The sequence below is a fragment of the Leopardus geoffroyi genome, chromosome C2 (assembly GCF_018350155.1).
Source record: "Leopardus geoffroyi isolate Oge1 chromosome C2, O.geoffroyi_Oge1_pat1.0, whole genome shotgun sequence".
NCBI classification, from domain to species: Eukaryota; Metazoa; Chordata; class Mammalia; order Carnivora; family Felidae; genus Leopardus; species Leopardus geoffroyi.
Window position 1 is genome coordinate 107,961,857 of NC_059333.1, and position 17,337 is coordinate 107,979,193.

General features: G+C 39.7%; 1 long non-coding RNA gene across 7 annotated transcripts in view; it reads right to left on the reverse strand.

Moving 5' to 3' along the window:
• LOC123611339 overlaps window positions 1-17,151 on the reverse strand; it is a 70,229-nt gene extending 53,078 nt beyond the window's left edge. For 2 of the 7 annotated variants that reach the window (XR_006718597.1, XR_006718598.1), the window contains exons 1-2: window positions 17,040-17,151; window positions 694-726 (exon numbers count right to left, since the gene is read on the reverse strand). This is a non-coding gene — a long non-coding RNA (uncharacterized LOC123611339). Of the gene's footprint in view, window positions 1-693; window positions 727-6,569; window positions 7,004-17,039 lie in introns of those variants that run through there. The other 5 variants (XR_006718594.1, XR_006718595.1, XR_006718592.1 and 2 more) reach the window with 5 other exon arrangements.
• Window positions 17,152-17,337: the final 186 nt, after the last annotated feature.

Consider the following 17,337-nt stretch of genomic DNA (forward strand, 5'->3'; position numbering starts at 1 on the left):
GGTCTCCCTCCATTCCTGAAGATGTGCAGTTGGTTAAGCGTAGGCCCTAGCTCCACAGGCCTAGAGGGTTCTGGCTGCCCAAGGATGGATGACAGGGGACACACTGCCCATGTGCATGTCACACAAGTCAGGGTGGCCAGGAACCTGGAACAGGGTGAGGCCAGATCACAGAAGCAGTCTTTTTCTAGTACCTGGCATCTGTCTAATTCCAAGCCTTATTTTACACAAATGTGCATATTTCTCCTGAAGGCAGAGGTGGAGGAAAGTGCACGAACCTGCCAGCATGGAACAGCCAGAACTGTTGGGTACCCTCCAAGAATAGACACCTGGGAGCGCTGATGGCTGACTAAGACCAGGACCACATCAGGCAGTCAATCCAAATGCAGACTGTTCGTCATTGGTTTAAAGCTACTACCGCAGAAAGATTTTTGAGGAGTGGGCACTTTCCATCCTGGAGGCTATGCAGGTTTCGGAGACCAGCCTGAGCCCAATAGGCCTGGAGGATGCTAACAACCAAAGGCCAGCTGAGAGAGTGCAGTCTGCACATTTGTGGGCAGCGCAGGTTAGGGTAGCTAGGGACCAGAAACAGGGCATGTCTCTGGAGAGGCCGGGTCACAGGAGCAGACTTTTGGGGGTACAAGGCATCTGCTTAATTCCAAGTGCTAACCTACAAAAATGCACATAGAGACTTACCTCAGAGATATTGTGGGTTTTGTTTGCAGACCACTGTAATAAAACAAATATTGCAACAAAGTGAATCAAATGAATGTTTTGGTTTCTCAGTGCATGTAAGTTATGTTTACACTATAGTCCCTTAAGTGTGTAATAACATTATCTCTTAAAAAAATAATGTACATATCTTAATTAAAAAACACAGTACATTATTGCTAGGGGCTCAATTGGTTAAGTTTCCAACTCTTGATTTCAGCTCAGGTCATGATCTCACAGTTCGTGAGTTCCAGGCCCGCGTCAGGTTCTGCACTGACAGCACCGGACCTGCTTGGGAGTCTCTCTCTCTCTCTCTCTCTCTCTCTCTCTCTCTCTCTGCCCCTCCCCTGCTCTCTCTCTCTCTCTCAAAATAAATAAAATAAAAACTTAAAAAATATTTTATTGCTAAAAAATGCTTACCATCACCTGAGCTTTCAGCAATTACTAATTGCTGATCTCAGATCACCATGACAAATAAGGAAAAAGTTGGAAATACTGAATTGCCAAAACGTGACACAGAGACATGAAATAAGCAACTGTTGTTGGAAAAAATGGCACTGATAGACTTGTTCAAGGCAGGGTTGCCACAAAACTTCAATTTGTAAAAAAAAAAAAAAAAAAAAAACCAAAAAAAAAAAAAAACAACCCAATATCTGTGAAGCACGATAAGATGAATCACACAAAACAAGCACACGCACTTTCTGAATTTGGGTAGACTTATGACTCCTTCGACCAATAGTTTACAGCAGACACAATAGTGAGGCTGAGTCATAAAAGGCAATGCAGCACTGGCCTTATGCACTAGAACACTTGAGGCTGGAGCCCTGAACTGCCACATAAAAGTCTAATTACCCAGACGACACTAGCTGTAAGGAAGCCAACCCACACAAAGTAGCCAAGAGTAGTTGCTCCTAGTCTTTGAGCCAGACCAGCTCAAGGGACTCCTCAGAGAAGAATCAACCATGCTATGCTTGGATGGAATTTCTGAGCCACAAAATCTATGAACATAATAAAATGGTTGTTTCTAAGATGCCAAATTTAGGTCAGTTTGTTATGCAGAAAAAGTAACTGCAATGGAATATGAGGGTCAAAGACATATGGGTATGAATGGACAGATTCATTATCCAAATATATTCCTATCATCTGCAGAATGGAAGTTCACAATACTTTGGAATAAAGTTTTTTCAAATAATCTAAAGAAATTTTTGTACATACGTGTTGTCCCACTTGAGAGATTCAGAACATGTAAAGCCTAGTCCCTTTAGTTCATGCTTTCTGTTCAAACTACTTGTTAGTTGTGTGAGCCTCTATCTTAGTTCTAAGATAGAAGAATAAAGTCAGTAAACCTTGCTCTTTTTTTCCTAAAGTTTATTTATTTATTTTGAGAAAGAGGGGGAGAGAGGGCATGTGCACATGGAGGAGGGGCAGAATGAGAGGGAGAGAGAGAGAACCCCAACCAGCTCCAGGAGGACAGCACCCACTGTGGGGCTCGATGTCACAACTGTGAGATCATGACCTGAGCCAAGATCGAGTCGGATGCTTAATTGACTGAGCCACCCAGGTGCCCCTAAACCTTGCTCTTTGAGCCCCCATTTCAAATCGTATCTCATGAATGACGTTAGTAAAAGACATCCTCAAGTTTTCCAATAAAAGAATTGATTAGCCTAACTTCTCAGGTGATTATATTAATTCATGTCTATATTTTATAGTTCTAGCAGTAAAAATGTCAACACTATTGCTGACATTTTAAACACTAATACAGACATTATTTTTATTTGTATTTTAAAGCCACAAAACCCCAACACAAAAAGCCACGAAGCCACAAAAAAAACCCAACAATGCTCCTGCTTTATATTTTGTCTTTAAAATAGTGTATATAGTAAGGATAATAATAAAGTCCTATAAATATATAAAAAGTTTTTTGGAATAAGCAAGTTTTGTGTTTCTACCATCCTGGGATCCAGGTTTCTAATTTTATGAAAAACGTAAGATATAAAAATATATAAAAGATAAAAATCACTACTCTCGAAGGTAGACTTTTTTTGGGGGGGGAAGAATAACATAAAATAACAGTGCTTCTGTGAATTGCAAACTTCAGGATACACATATAACATTACACAGACATTATGGGAATAATTTATCCTAATATAAATGTTTGGATTAAATATCACAGATCAGATTTTTTGTTTTCATTCTTCATTGAAATCAACAATTTTTTTTAATTCTCTTTATTTTTTCACCCCAGTTTTACTGAGATATAACTGAAATATAATATTATGTAAGTTTAAGGCACACAATGTGATGATTTGATAAACACATACATTATGAAACATTGACCACAACAAAGGTAGTCAACACATCCCTCCCCTCACATAATTACCACTTTGTTTTTGTTGTCATTATGTTGAGAACATTTAACATCTGCTCTGTTACTGGGAAAACTAGGTAACTGCATGCAGAAAAATGAAATTGGACCCTTATCTTACACCACTCATAAAAAAGGAACTCAAATGGATTAAAGACTTAAACATAAGACCTGTAACCATAAAGCGAACAGCAAAAAACTCCTTGACATTGGTCTTGCAGCAATTTTCTGGGTATGACACCAAAAGCACAATCACCAAAAGCAAAAATCAATAGGAGCACCTGGATGGCTCAGTCTGTTAAGCGTCCGACTTTGGCTCAGGTCATGATCTCATACTTTGTGAGTTCGAGCCCTGCATCGGGCTCTGCACTGACAGCTCGGAGCCTGGAACCTACTTCAGATTCTGTGTCTCCCCCTGTCTCTACCCCTTCCCTGCTCATGCTCTGTGTCTGTCTCTCAATAATAAATAAACGTTAAAAAAAATTTTTTTAAAAAGCAAAAATCAATAAACGGGACCACATCAAACTAAAAAAACCACACAGCAAAAGAAACTACTAACAAAATTAAAAGGCAACCTACAGAATGGGAGAAAATATTTGCAAATTATACATCTAATAAGGGGATAATTTTCAAAATATATAAAGAACTCAACTCAATAGTATAAAACAACAAAACAAAAACCTGATTAAAAAATAGGCAGAGAAATTGAATAGTCTTCCAAAGATGACATACAAATGGGCAACTAGCATATGAAAAGGTGCTCCCATCACTAATCATCAGGGAAATACAAGTCAAAACCATGAGATATCACCTCATACATGTTGGAATGGCTATTATCAAAAAGACGACAGACAAGTGTTGGTGAAGTTGTGGAGGAAAAGGAATCCTTGTGCATTGTTGGTAGGAATGTAAATTGGTACAGCCACTATGAAAAATAGTATAGAGAAGTTCCTCAAAAAATTAAAAACAGTACTACCAAATGATCCAGCAATCCCACTTCTGAATCCAAAGGAATTAAAATCAGGATTTCATAGAGATATCTGCACTCCCATGTTTACTGCAGTGTTACTTGCAATAGCCAACATATGGAAACCATGTAGGCATCCATCAATGGATGTATATAACAAAAATATGGTGTATACATATAATGTAATACTATTCAGTCATGAGAAAAAAGGAAATTCTGCCATTTGAGACAACTTGGATGAACTTTGAGGGCATTATGCTAAGCAAAATAAGCCAGTGTATGATCTCACTTATATGTGGGATCTAAAAAGCCAAACTCAGAGAAACAGTAGTGGTTACCAAAGGCTGGTGGAAGGAGGCAGGGAATGGGGAGATAACTGGTCAGAGGATACAAACTTCCAATTATAAGAGGAATAAGTTCTGGGATGCAATGTACATCCTGGTGAATATGGAATAGTATTTGTCTGTTTCACTTAGGTTAATGCACTCGAGTTTCCAATTTTTTTTAAGATTACTTATTCATTTTGAGAGAGAGCTTGCAAGCAGGGGAGGGGCAGAGAGAGGGGGAAAGAATCCCAAGCAGGCTCCATGTGGAGCCTGACTCAGGGCTCGAACTCAACAATCTAAGCCAAAATCAAGAGTCAGATGTTTAACCGACTGAGCCACCCAGGTGCCTCTCCAATTATTTTTAAATTATGGAATACAGAACAGTGAATTTTCTTTCAATATAGGGAAATAACACATAAATCAAACTTCAGGACTACCCTCAAATCAATATACAAAATATGTTTCCAATCAACTTCTGCAAGTTACTGTTGACCAAGCAGAGGAAGACAAACACCAAAGAAATAAATTGCTAATAAGACAACATACTTCACTCAGTTGGTATATTTTAGTGAATTCTATTATTTGTTCAAAGTTAGATAATATTACTAGATATGTTCACCCAGAAACTAGAAAATGGAAAAAAAAAAAAAAAAAACAGCAGTTCTGTCTCATTGTAGGTCTGTAAGGTAGGCAAGGGACTCTGTGCTTTAGGTTCCCCACGTGTAGAAGAAGGATAACAACATCCACTGGCAGAACTGGAAACAGGTGCCACCATACTGAGAAGCCTATAGGGTGGCCATGTAGTCTGGAAACACTGATATTTCATTATTTATGAAATAGATCAACAGAACTCCTAGAATCACTTTTTCTGGGGCAGCTAAAGCTGCTAAAGCTACAGGTTTATTCTGTGAAAGACACAAATCATCTAAGGAAATGCATTACTGAAGCACTTGCAGGGATTGATTGGAAACGATGTATTTCTTTCATAGAACCTACAGTTGTGTCATTTTGAATTGAGTAGAGCACCCCTCTGTTTATATATTTTTTCTGCTGTTTCTGATTCCAAACAGTGCACCACAGCACTCCCTCCCCTCTCTCCTTTCTCTTTTCTTCACTGCACGCACATATGCACACACACACACACACACACACACACACACACACACACACTCCTACTTTCACTGTATTGCTATGAATGAAAAACAGCTATGAGGCAGCTTTTACCAGAGGAAGTTTTATATCTATCCATATACAAACTTACCTGCACCCCCAAAAACCTCCCTTAACACAAGAAAATAAACTTTAAAAATCCTTCTACTTCCTTTTACAGGTATTTAAAAATTTTTTTGAAAGAGAGAGTGCAAGCGGAGGAGCGGCAGAGAGAGAGCGAGACACAGAATCCAAAGCAGGCTCTGAGCTGTCAGCACAGAGGCCAGGTGGGCTCAAACTCACTAACTGGGAGATCATGACCTGAGCCAAAGTCGGAGGGAGGGCTCAACCAACCGAGCCACCCAGGTGCCCCCACTTTTACAGGTATTTTTAAAAAAGAGGTATTTAAAGGAAAGGAAAGGCTGATTCAACTATCAAGAAAACAGAGTAAGTTAAACAGAGAAAGCAAAAGGGAGGAGAGGGCAAGAACCAGAATCATGGAAAAGGGGAAAAGACCAGTGAGGGAGGAAGCCAAGAAAAGTGGCAATAGATGCCCAGGTCCAGCAGCGGGTTCTAAAGGCAGCTTTACTCAAACTGGGAAGAGTATTGGCATTGTGAAAGCAGTGGCCTGAATTCCATCCCTATTGAGCAAGTCACACAAATCTCTGTGTCTATTTCACTATCCCTAAACAAAACCTTCACCCCTTACAAGTTTAAATTCTTTTTACTTGTATTACACCCTGATTTTCATTTTGGCTTTAAACAGACTACAAAACGATTAAATACTCCTGGAAGCTCTTTAACCGTTTTTTATACCCACGGTTTCTTGATGACACTCCTGGATAATTCAAATGGAAACTAAATTTAAACTAAATTAAAATTACATTAATTTCATTAACCCAGACTAGGTACTGCTTATCCCAGCTTCCAATATACAAAGTTACGATTTTATGGATGTCACTTTCTGCCAATTTACACACCAAGAGAACACATAAAAACAACAAGCAAAAAGCCTCCAAAATAAATCCAAATAACAACACATTTTGCAGCTTACTTCTAACAGAACGCTCAGCTTGGAAGGAGCTGGAACTAGGGTGAGGGCCGTTTTCTCCCTTATTAGGAAACGGGAACAGTGTAAAGACTTAATCTAAAGTCTTAGGAAATAACAAGAGGTTTCCTTTACAAAACAAGTTCAGGTTGGGGGAGGAGCAGGCAACCAGCCCATCCGGCCCGCCCCTCACTTAGCACTATATCGACTGAGAGGATTCTGTTGCTGACGTCACAAGAGACCGGCGCCGCGGGAGGACGAGAGGAGGAGACCGGCTACGTCACGGCCGCTCAGGCGCGGAAGTCGGCGCGCCGAGAAGGCCCACAAGTTAGATCCGGCAGCTGGCGGAGGGAGCCGCTCAACCGCAGGCACAAGAGAGCGTTGCGCGTGCGCGGGTTGTCCCTGGGTTTGCAGTTGTTTTGGGGAGTGTGCGGTCCTTCCCGTCCGCCCCCGCAGCCTGGCAGGCCCCGGCCTTCCTAGAAATGACGGAGTGGGCGCGCGCTTTCCTCTTGACAGTTGTGAAATAATTTCTCGCCTGGAGCCTACGTCAGCCCAGCCAGGCCTTGCATGGGTTCAGCGGCAGAGCTGGGCGCAATTGTCCCTGGGCGGACCGTGAGGCTCAGCGGGGCCTGAGAGCCTGGGGTGGTGGGTTGTCTGTCTGACGCTCTGTGGGTACTGAGCTTTCTCCGAGCTCGTAGCAAGGGGAAAAGGACTTTCCGATTGACCAGCCCACTTCAGTCACTAACCCCCACGGTAGAGCCCTTTGGGAAACCTGCCTGTCCTCCAGAATCGGGAAGGCGGGCTCTTTAGCAGTTGGCGGAGGGAGTTCTCTCCAGAGTCATAGGTAAAAAATTGTAAATGTAATATTTAACTGTTTAATTAAATTCATTTATCCCAAGGCACGCAGAATGTTACAAGGTTCGGTGTTGAGAAGCACGAGCAAAGGTCAAATGATATTGTGGCCTTCAGGGTCTATAGATCCAAAACTGAGCCCAAAAGAATCTCATGACTCACCAAACCAATGCCTAAAACAGTTCATCTCCAGAACCAGCTTTTAAATTTGAAGCCGATAGTCCTGCATGAATGTATAATACATACTTGAACGAATGTATGTATAAGACTATTTCTCTTATGTTTCTATTCTGAAAAGTATACACTAGAGATTCTTAAATGTAAAGGCAAAGCATTTAGCAATCCAGACTATACCGATCCGCACTTCCCACCTTAAGGAGTAAGTGGGTTGTTTTTGAGATTCCAGTGAGATGTATGCAAACACTCATAAAGCAATTATGTGTCAACTGTGAGCGCTCTCAGGATGTAGGATTTAAATACCTCTGAATTGTTTCCTGACTTGTGAATAGAAAAATCTCGTTCCGTAGTAGATTTAAGGTGTGGCAGATGAGCAACATCAGATCTGCAAGTGTGTTTGTCACTGTCAGTATGAGGAAGCATTTCTCGGAGATAAAACTAGACTAGGTGTCCAATGGAGTTAAATGTCACAATGTACATAATTTAAATCAATCTAAATAACATTTTCCTCTAAAACACATTGTGGTGGGCCTGGAGAAAGCTTGTTCTTTTAGTTACATAGTAAGGTGTCATGAACTGTTTTCACTGTAAGAACAAATGTTACACCTGTCCTGGAAAACCAGCTTTACAATACAATCTTCTTATGCTGTCATGAAAAGAACGCTGGATTGGATATCAGAAAAACCAAAGTTCTAATCTCACTTCTGACATTTGATAGTAAAATCTCGGTCAAGTCATTGCCTATCTCTGAACTTCCTCTTCCTCACTTTTAATGTGGTCTATGTCATTCTCCCAAATTCTCCTGTGGTATTTTGCTCTTTGTTTTACTCTGGTCAGTCTCACTACTGTGTGGTCTTAGCACCTACGATGACATAGTTTAGTGGGTAGTAACTAGAAATTTGTTGAAATAATCCTTTCCAACTGTGTAGGGTTTAAACTGGGCCATTTTTCTTCTTTGAAACAATGTACAAAAGATATTGAGAGTGCTATTTATTGCCAAAGAATCATCCCACAGGTTATTAAAAGGTGTAAAGGTATAATGGATAAATCTGGTGGACGCCACCTTAACTAAACCATCAAAATTAAGTAAAAATTGGACAATAACTGGACATCATAAGACCCTTGCTCTTAAACTTGGAGATACAACATCATCTATGGAGTATTTGTGGGAAGATGTTCACCCCGAATCTAATCACAATCTAATCACAATCAGACAAATCCAAATTAAGGGACATGCTGTAAAACCACTAACTTGGAATCATGAAAAATATAAAAGAAAAAAGCCTAGGGAATTGTTATAGACTAAAGAGACAGGACAAATATATGTAGGGAAGTTGATGTGAAGCTCATTTATTTTTGTTGTAATGTCCAAAATGGCTGAAGTGTTACTTCTTGTTCCTGCTGAGAAAATGAATTCAGTGAGTAGGGTGCTTCAGAAAAGAAGATTCTTAATATTCCTAAAAGTTTCTACAGTGAAAGTCTGCTTATACTGACTGCTTATTAGAAAACACAAGTAAATAGAGTCTGCTACTTCATTGCTCAAAATAAAATAACAACTCTCATTTCTTCAAAGGAAAACACTTTAAAATGTCATTTTCAGGGACTTGCTAGGTCCTTTCTATGTTTAATTGCCTAGCCCCAACCAGAGGGAAAGAAAGAGAATAATAAAAATGAAACTGCTAGAAAAACCTGAGGAAGTAAATGTTCTTAATATTAGTTTCTGAGTTATAGAGCTCTTCATTTTCTTGAGGTAATCACCGCTGTTAAATAAAAATTCAACAGAGTAAAAAAAAATTCAACTGAGTGTGTTTTAAAGATCTAAATGGCTTTATTGAATGATGTATAAATTGGGCAGTATTCCATCTAGCAAATAGAAAGGAACTCCAAAGAGCTACAGAAAAGGAAAGGTTTTAAAGGTAGAGAAGGGATGGGATAAGGAAGTCACAAATGAAGAAAAAAAAAAAAAAAAAAGAAAGGATTATTTCAATCAAGGTCACCTTCCTTTGGGAGATAAAAGAGGGCCTATTAGCTAAATTACCTCACTACTGCCAACCAAGAAATTCCAGATCAATGAGTTAAGATTACATTCCTGGAGGAGACTGAAACTGCAATGAAGTTAGATGTTAGTTTTGGTTTGGTGATGTAGGCTTAGCACTAGTGACTCCTTTTTAACATTGCTTTAGACCCTCCAGAGCTCCTGGGAGTCTCCGTAAATGAGGGCCTGTTCCTAAGCTCTTCTAGCCCCTGCCCACCCTTGCAGCCTCTTAGTCCCTAGTGTATACACACACACACACACACACACACACACACACACACAAAATATTCTAGCACACCAAAATATTCCTTGTGTAGGTCTTTCAGTTAAGATTAAATGAATAAAAAAGAGGTTATTTGTTCATGTAACTGAAAATCTCAGGGGTAGAAGATAGGGTATGGCTACATGTGAGGGCATAAAGTCTTTGGATTGAGTTTCTATCTCTGGTCTCTGCTCTTTTTCTCTGCAGGCTCCATTCTCAAACTGGTTCATTTGTCCGGTGTTAAACTGGTACTCTGTCAGTCTGGGCTTACATCTCCCTTCTCAACAGCCCCAGAAGGAACAAGCACTTCTTTCCCCTCCACTGGCCAGGGTTACAGCAAAAGTTCTTGACATAATTGATCTCCTGAACCAATCACTGGAAGGTGAGTGGGGTGAGAAATGCTGATTGATTTGTGAGCTAGGGAAGAGGTCAGCCCTACCCAAACCACCTACGCTGAGAATGGAGAAGTTGTGGGTCCCTAAGGGAAATGGAAGAAGGGAGACTAGATGCTGAGCAGGCTAAAACAACAGATGTCCACTATCTTTCTCAACACAACGAGCAATTTCACACCTCCCTGCCATGGCTCCCATTTTCCCTCTGTTTAAAATACTCTTCCAGGGTGCCTGGGTGGCTTAGTTGGTTAAGCATCCAACTTTGGCTCAGGTCATGATCTTGCAGTTAGTGAGTTTGAGCCCTGCGTCAGGCTCTGTGCTGACAGCTCAGAGCCTGGAGCCTGCTTCAGATTCTGTGTCTCCCTCTCTCTCTGCCCCTCCCCTGCTTGTGCTGTCTCTCTCAAGAATAAACGTTAAAAAAAATTAAAGAAAATAAAATACTCTTCCACACTTATCCTTCTGACGAATGCCCATGTAGCCTTTAAAATCCAGATCACATATCACCTCCTTTTTGCCACCTTCTTTGTTTGCTTGTCCATAAAATTACCCCATCCTCAGAACCGCTTCTCTACTGTGTCTGTTATCAGACCAAATTAGGATTTTTTTCAAAACAATTGCAATTATACAAGAAATGTTATAGTATTTTAAAAAATGAAAAGAATAATATCACTCAAAGAATGGCCCATGGGCTGACACCAAACTCTGAACTGTTTATTATGAGTAATCAATGAGATAAATCTAGAAATTCACTGTCTAGAAATTGTTATGGAAATTTGACAAAGTAACTTTACATCTATTAAATCTAATAACAAACTATTCAGATTTGTATTTTCAACATCTTAAAATTTCATTTCACTAGTAACTCATCATATATGTATAGTTAACTTCATATAAAAAGGATCACACTACACATATTGTGCTATATACATGTTCACTTTTCAATAATAATATTCACTTAATAATATATCTCAAAGATCATTTAGAATTAGCCAAAATTATCACACTTGTATATCTGTGTATCATCTACAAACTCCTTGAAGGCAGAATCTGTCTTATTTATCACCATATCCCCAATGCCTAGAATAAAGTCTAGTACTTAGTTGTCAACAAATAAATAAGAGTTTAAAAGTGAATAAATGAATGAATGAATGAATACAAAATGTTCACACCTGGCAAACCAAAAGTCCCTGGGACCAGGATTATAGGCATTAACCTTTGGCCAACATCAGGTAAATAATTTGCATTTCCAAGGACTGGGAAATGAACTCATGTATAACCCTTTCACCTACCAAACAGTAATCTGGGGTAGGTGTTATTAGTATCGTTTTATTGGTGAGAAAACTGAACTTAAATAATTGCCTAAATAATTTAAGCAAATTAAGTAGTTTGCCAAAACTCGCGTAACTATTAAGTGACAGAATTTTTCCCCCAGTATGTTAACTCCAGAGCCTCCGGTACTCTTAACCACTGGGTCTACTTCCTCATACTGGAACTAATAAAAGACAAAATCATCTAATGTGCCTCAAAGCCTTGCTGCTCAGTACAGCCCTTGGACTAGCAGTTTCAGCATCACTCAGGAGTCATTTTTAGAATTGGGGGTTGTAGGCTCCACCCAGGTGGAGCATCTTAAGGTTTGAGAAACATTTCTTAAATATCAGGAAATAGCTACTCTTAGTACGCTGGTTTTCTAAAACTGCTATGAAGAATTACAACAAACCTAGGGCTTAAAGCAACAAAAATTTTTATCTTACAGTTCTGTAGGTCAGAAGTCCTAAATTAGTTTCCCTGGGCCAAATTCCAGGTGTTGGCAGGGTCATACTTCCTTGATGTAGTCTGTCTGGAGGTCATACCAACAAGCTCTTATTACTCTTGAGTAGGTAACTGAAACCAACACTAGCTGGCCAATTTCTGACATTAAATACCATAAAGAATGAATCCATCCAAGGATAGGCTGCACTGAATTATTTGCAATTAGCAAATACTAATGAGTAGCTACATTTGCAGCCTCCTCCTTGGACCTTGGTTTCCTTGTGTGAAAAAGACATCGGACTATTAACATTAGTCTAGCTCCAAAAGCAAACCTATGGTTTTGTTGGCTTTACAGTTCAGTTTATCTAACTGGCACTGTCCTTAACTCTTGGTCACACATGACCAATTTCTGGACATACCTCCAAAAACTGAGCCTCTGTCTACATCAAACACCAAACTACTCCACTGTATTACCTTCTGTGAGCTCCCATCCTCGCACCACAACTCCGGTTGTAACAAAGCCAACAGGCATTCTGTTCTGTAGCTCATGCCTATATAGAACAGAACTTGTGGGCTACTTAAGCAGCCCACTATAAGAAGGACACAGAACAGAGCAGAAGTGGAAACACGGCTGAGTGCTGCAAAGCGAACAGGGCAAATGGGGACCTCTATTTGGGAGTACAGTAGTTCTCCATTAGGGAGATGGCTACGGTGGTAGGACAGATACCTGAGGATGGAACTGGATGTTTGGACGGAAAGGAAAAGGCAAAACCAGGCTTCCTAGGCCAAGCACGAGGAAACAAATGTCAATTCAGTTCCACAAGTTCTGATTATCTACCATAGGCACAGTGCCTGCCAAGTTCTGTGCACAATGCAAAATAAATGCAAATATGGTCCTATTTTTAAAGTCAAGACACACACTCATGAGGTGATCAAGTAACAATGCATAACACTATAAAATCAAGTGTCAAAACATATAGTGAAGGTCATAAATGCCAGGAGGGAACCAAAACAAAGGGAAAAGGTAATGAAAGCTAGAACAGGTGGGGAAGGCTTCTGGCAAGAGGTAGAAATTCATCTAGATCTCAAAAAAATTGGAAAGATTTGATTAACAGAGAGGAAGAGTAAGAATGTTGTGAGCTTGAGAAAGGAAGGGAATTAGGCAAGCTGGTAATTTGATAAGGAATCATTGACAAAGCAAGTTTATACTGTACAAAGTTTCAACTTCCAAAAGGTGTTTGATCTCTTTTACTTCCAAAGTTTTTATTTGAGGAAGTGAGGTGAGGAAACTGATACTTCAAAGATTAGAGATTTCCCCAGTTGAATGAGGAATGGGTGAGAATGAAGAACATTTAGACACCTACTATAATGGTCCAGGCATGAGGTACCAGTAGATATGATAGGATAGACACAACAGGAAGATTCAAGAACAATTTCCTTCCTTGAAAGAAGTAACAACAGGACTAGGTGACTAAAATAAAGAAGAAATAAGAACCAAAGAGGAGTCTGAGGTTCAAGATGTTTGGATGACCAGAATTACCCAAGTTTAGACCTGCAAGGGCTCCAGCTGGACGCCCTCTTGAGTAAACTGGTTGCTTAAAATCTCAGAAGTAGTTCTCAGCAGAGCTAGCAGCAGAATGCCCAGTGCTGTTACGAGATTTACCAAGCAGTATATGCCTAAGACTTAATTACATATAAATCAATTTCAGAACAACTAATGATGAGAGCAACCAGATCAGAATGTATTGTCATATAACCACAAGACTAAAAAGACATGAAGCCACATGAATAGTTCATGTGTAAAATCAAATATTCTATGATCTCTGCTATAAACAGAAACGTGCTTAGGAACTTCTTAAGGTTATAACTTCTCCTGGTCACATTTACCATAATGACTTATCCTTTCTCTGCCTGCTTTTGCACTTACCGGTCACCTTAAAATTTAGCTTTGTATGTATCATTCCCTTTATTAAGAGTGTAGCTTCTTCTGATGGGGACTTACACTTCATTTGCCCTTAGCCTAAATTACAGTGTTATTAAACTCTGGTGGTCTACTGGTGAATAACTGATTGCTGAAGAAATTAATAAATTTTATCAATTATGATTTTAGGATTAAAGAACCTGTTAAATAATATGAAAAACATGTTCCCCAGAAAGGCTACAGTGTTTAATGGAATGAGAACTGATCAAAGCATCAAGAATATGATTCTTCAGTAGTTATAGGAAGGCCACTCATAATTCCACTGGTCTCTTGAGCCATCATACGAAGGCTGCAAGGCTTAAAACAATAAAAACTGCAACTTTATCACGGATTTTCTTTTACACATGGTGAACTCCAGGTCTACTAGCAGGACCTCTGTTTGTTGAAAGAATATACAAAATTACAGATATACCATTCCATTTTTCTTTTGCATGACAAAAAACTCAATCATGTACCTTCCTAATGGAACTCTCTCACTTGCCTCAATGCACTTCTACTAATGCTTTCATACAATTAAAACATATGCTTTACTAGTCCCAGGTCTAGAACCTTTGTAACTCTGAATAGGTCTTAGTCTTTCTACATTTTAATGTTTATGTTTTGGAAGTAGGTATATGGAAAAACAAACTTTCTTCAAAATAATTTAGAAATAACATAACAATTTTCTAAACTATGATTTATCTAGAATTTGACCCTGAAAAGGATAATCATAATTTTTTTTAACCCCTATCCTTAGACAACCTTGTGGAGTAGAACCGCTAGACCTATTGCTTTCCATCCTATGGATTAGTCATGAATTTAAAAAAAAAATTAAAATTAAAAATAACATCAGTTTGATGAATTAATGCTAAGCAAATAAAATGTTGGCCCACCTCCTCTACCACCTTTTTTGATGCTAAAGGGATGAACAGTGAAAATACTCCTCTCTATTGGACATAATTTGGGGGTACAGTCCGAGGAAGTGGGAAATAGGCCCAAGTGTGGAATGATCTGGGTGTTTCTGCTCTTCTGGAAATGAATGTCAGACACAGGAAGGAGGTGGGGAGCAGAGAGGTCTACTGGGATAAGATATCAGGAATAGAAAAGGAACCCCATCTCCTCCCATAACTCCCTCCTACACTTGTGAGTTTTTAAAAATCATGGATCTAGAGAGTAAAAACATATTATAAAATATATCAAGACATCAACAAGTCAGTTTATTGGCAGCATATTGGAGAGGTATGGTGGAAGACCCTCTAAAGAGGAATAAATTTCCATTAAGAAATATCTTAAAAATAAATTATATTACTCTCTAGTCATTATAAATACAGGTGGTGATTTCACTGAAACTTTATGTTTCAATGAATCATGTTACCAATTAGCCTTTTTTTTTAGTTTGAAATAATTGAAAACTCACAAAAAGTTGCAAAAATAGCAGAGTTCCATGTATCATTGATCCAAACTTCCAAAACACTATCTTACATAACCATAGTAGGTTATCAGAACCAGAAAAACAGCGTACCATTAAATAGTTTTTAAAGATTTCAAAGTTTATTAATATTATTTTTAAATGACTTCTGAATATTGGCTAGGGAAGTTTCCCTGGAAGCAGACTAGTCAGAAAGGTCAAGGAGGGGTGCTTGGGTGGTTCCTCAGTTAAGCTTCTGACTTTGGCTCAAGTCACATGATTCGTGAGTTCAAGCCCCATATCAGGCTTGCTGCTGTCAGCATGGAACCCACTCTGGATTGTCCCCTTTTTATCTGCTCCTCTCCATCTATCTCTCTCTCAAAAATAAATAAACACTAAAAAAAAAAAAAAAAAAAAAAAAGTTAAAATCAGAGAGTTTAAGTGCTTTAGCCAGAACCTGAATTACACTCCATTGGAGTAGTAGTTCTTAGCCCTGGCTGAACATTGGAGGATAGGCAAAATCCACACACTGGCTGAGCCCACCCTAAATTAATTACATCAACCTCTATAAGGTTGGCAAGGCTGAAGGTAAGGCTCAAGCATCAATATGTTTTCAAAACTCAGAAGATTCTAATTCACAGCCAGGCTTCAGAACTATTCATATAAGGATTTACCAAATAAAATCGATGTAATGCTTTTTTAAAGATGAGGTTTCTGAATATGTTTTGCTTTAATGACATCACTGACAAATACTGAAATGTATTCAAACTTCCTTTGTTCTAAAGATCCAAGTTTCAATGCACTTTTCACAATTTAACAGAGTAAGCCTTAAACCCGAGCTATGAATAGAAAGATAATGGGATTTCTCACAAGTGTGGGATAAAAAGATAATTGGAATAAACCAAGATCTACTCATTTACTCCCAACTCCAGACTCTACCTGTTCCTATCAGTATCACTGTTTTTACTTCAAACATGAGGAAATTTCAGGAATCGCTAGCTAAAATCCCAGAAGAAAGAAACACAAATGAGATTCATTTCTTCCATTCTGCCTAATTGTAGTAACCAACATGGATACATTGACCCCTGGACATAATCAAATTATCTCTGTAAAGTTCTCGCCCTATTTTTGGAAACTAGGGATTTTCCAGATTACGGGGGCCCTGTCACTGGCTCAGGCCAGAGTTTCAGAAGCTAACAGGCGAAAGCAGCCGCTCTCCTTGTCGTTACGAAGCCTTAGTCTTACTTGAATACCAGGGGGAATTACATGCTCATCGTAGAGCTTTTTCGGGGAACCAATGTAGTTCACATTAGTGTTTTCTAAAAATACTGTAAGGCAGTCCTCTCCACATTCCTCGAGGATCACTTTAAATCACAAATTAGTCTGCACACCACATCACAGTAACCGCTCCTACCCGCCAATGAGGGCAAAGGTCGGCCCTAAACTCCTCTTGTACACGCTGACTCTGCACCGCGCAAATGCTAAAAGTTAGGAGGGCGAGACAAGAAGAGAGACGCAGGTCCTTGACAAATTACCGAAGTCGCGCAGAGATTATAGCAAAATTCTGCCAACTCTAACTTGGGGATAAAGCTCCCTTATTATTCTCGTGGCTAATAATATTAAAAACGCGGCGACTGAGACCTGTTTTTAGCTAAACAGACGACCTCCTGGACCACTCCGTGGCCCCAGCAGAGAGGTCATCAGGTGACAAAGGCGACACTCCTCACTCCGGCCTCTGCTCGCGGGCTGCGCAGGCCTAGGCGAGGCCTGAAGGGACTAGTTGGCGCGCACCAGCCGGGCGTGGTGACGTCAGGGCGGAAGCGCACGCTGCGTGAAGCGGCCCAGAATCAGGCGGTCACGGGAATATCCGTCGCGCCGAGGACGCTGGTTAGTCTCGCTCCGGGTTCCGGCTGCGTTGGGCGTGCGTGCAGCTCGCTGA